This window comes from Mytilus edulis, chromosome 13 (genome assembly GCF_963676685.1).
Source record: "Mytilus edulis chromosome 13, xbMytEdul2.2, whole genome shotgun sequence".
NCBI lineage: Eukaryota > Metazoa > Mollusca > Bivalvia > Mytilida > Mytilidae > Mytilus > Mytilus edulis.
The window spans coordinates 68,499,215-68,501,723 of NC_092356.1; the positions used below are offsets into that span (position 1 = coordinate 68,499,215).

The window sequence follows — 2,509 nt, forward strand, 5'->3', positions numbered from 1 at the left end:
GTTTTAACGGATGTATTTTTACAGACGTTTTACGGACGTAACCGTTTCATCCGTAGTACATCCGTATTACGGATTTTTTACGGACGTTTATTACCACGGCCGCGAAACGTCCGTAGCTATTTTACCTGTGTAATCTTTGAACTTGACTCTGTGACTAGACAAAAGTTACTCAAGGAACATGCAAACCCATTAGTCGAAAATAAACTGGCCATGACACAAAAACCTAACCAAAAACCGAGTAGTTCTCATGTGCACTATCAATTAAGAGTTTTACCCCGTTGGCTTTCAATATGAAGCTATACTAGACAAATTATATCCTTTGCAGTTTTAAGACAAATATGCTTTTATGGCACGTTATACACACGTTTAAATTAGTGACATCTCCTATTTTAGAAATACCCGATAAGGCTTCTATAGTTTACTTTAAACGACTATCTGGTATTTAGAGGTCACTATATCGGATTTTTTTAGCAGGTTAAAAACTAGAATGTTTGTTAACCTTTTAATTAACTGCTTGAACGATATAAAAGACCTGCCTGCCCTTCCTGAACACAAGCGATCCCTTTCGGTATTTTTTTATCATTTCGCTCAGTCTTTTAATTTCTGTGTTTGAAAACTTGTTCATCTTTTTGTCGTATTTTTTTCTGCAGTCATCGTGAATTTCTGTATCCGTAAATCAGAATGACCAAGAGCAGGCAATACATTGGTGAACTACACAGAAAAATATACTACTGATCATGACCTTAGGTCAACCAGTATGCTTGTTAAAGAACCTATCGTGAGCTCACAAATAACATAGCACTCATTTCTAAAAAAAAAAATATAAACAAGTCCGTACTTATTTACGGGAAACAATTTTTTCATCAAAAGAAAGTCGTGAACCTGGTTCTTTATTGTTGTGAGAATTGTATTTAATGTTTATACTTACCATTGTGAAGACTTTCGAGATCTCTCCTTGTACTGAATGCTTTCGATAAGAAAGACAAACTGAATCTAGGACAATGTAGATATACTAAAATCATGCAGTTTATGGTTATGTCTAGGGCATTTGAGATATCGATTTTATCAATGAAGTAAATTGAGAGCAATTTTTCACCACGAAAGTAAACAATAACTTCAAAATATTTTTGGTTAAATAAAGTACTTGTGTTTGTGCCGGTGAAATAAGTGTTCTTTTTAATGAAATTCAAGTTCGTTGCCTTGGATAATTTATAAATAAGCATCATTCATGTTTACTAGACTGATACTAACGTACAAATGAATTTAAAAGACACAGGATTGAAATGGGTTTTTTACTGAATAGATAAATAACGTAATTCATAATACTTCCAGTGTTATATGTTTTATTAAATATAAATCTCTTCCTAAATTACTCCTAATAAATATGACTTTCTTAATATCTAATATATGTAAACTTAACCTACATACGGTCAACATTACAAACCGGATCTTAACTACATGTAAACATTCAGTTTTATCGATGGGAACATCAATGAATTTAGTTAAAGTATTGCGTTCAAAGTCTTAATTCTAATATTAACACCCTCATCAGTATAAAGTAAACATAATTATGTACTAACTGGTGGGCGTACCATCGCTGTAATACAAAAGCAAGAAGCATGATTAGTGCCATCATTTTAGTTTTAAATTTTTTTTAAAAGCAATAAAGATGTGCTTTAAGGGCAATAAACTGACAAATTCATGTAAATCAATTCACTCAAATTCTCATCTTTTATTTATAGCATATTAAAACGTATATCAAGGCAACAAATGTAGACAATAAACAATGAACAATTAACAATTAACAATGCATGGACTTGAAAATCTGTATCACCATTTCGTGTGTATTTTCTACCTGTAGAAGAATGGTGTTTCGTTGATCGAGCCTGTTAATTAAATGTGTTATCCTTGTTTCAATTTCAATGTTACTTTTTTCCTTTACTTTTTTTTTTATTATTTGCTGAATACATGCGTACCCATCTCCAGCTAAGGAGTAAATCAGTCGTAGGTCAAATGAATACGGGTACAATGTGTTCAAAATATTCACTTGTGAATAATTCATCAGCGATTTGTCTTAGCTCATTTTGACAAGACTGAACCTGAACCCGAATGACTGATAAAAGCGAATTAATGATTGAACAAGGCAAATATGTTTTTATATCAAGTAGTAACCCCTTTTTGTTGATCAATGTAAAGGATTATATAAATTGTTCACTTTAGTACAAAATTGTAAGATTTGATATATACATGTATATAAGACATTTTGTGTAAGCATGTTAAATAAATATTGTAAAATATGAAATACTTTTTAGGGTAACTATATATTTTTGATCAGCTCAATACCAATTAAAAAATATTGCTGGTTACTACATGTGTATGCGTAACTCGTATATTGCCACTTACAAATCTATTGGCTTTTTCATTGTGATCCTGTATTGGTGAAGAAAGGCGGACTTTCAGGTAAAACCCAACAATCTTCGGCAGAATAACTGATAATCCATTTCAATTA

The 2,509-nt window shown here is 31.6% G+C and overlaps 1 long non-coding RNA gene across 1 annotated transcript in view; it reads right to left on the reverse strand.

The window, feature by feature from the left end:
* Window positions 1-1,036, reverse strand: part of LOC139501051 (uncharacterized) — a 19,923-nt gene extending 18,887 nt beyond the window's left edge. Inside the window, exon 1 of the long non-coding RNA XR_011658446.1 lies at window positions 929-1,036. This is a non-coding gene — a long non-coding RNA (uncharacterized lncRNA). The remainder of the gene's footprint in view (window positions 1-928) is intronic.
* Window positions 1,037-2,509: the final 1,473 nt, after the last annotated feature.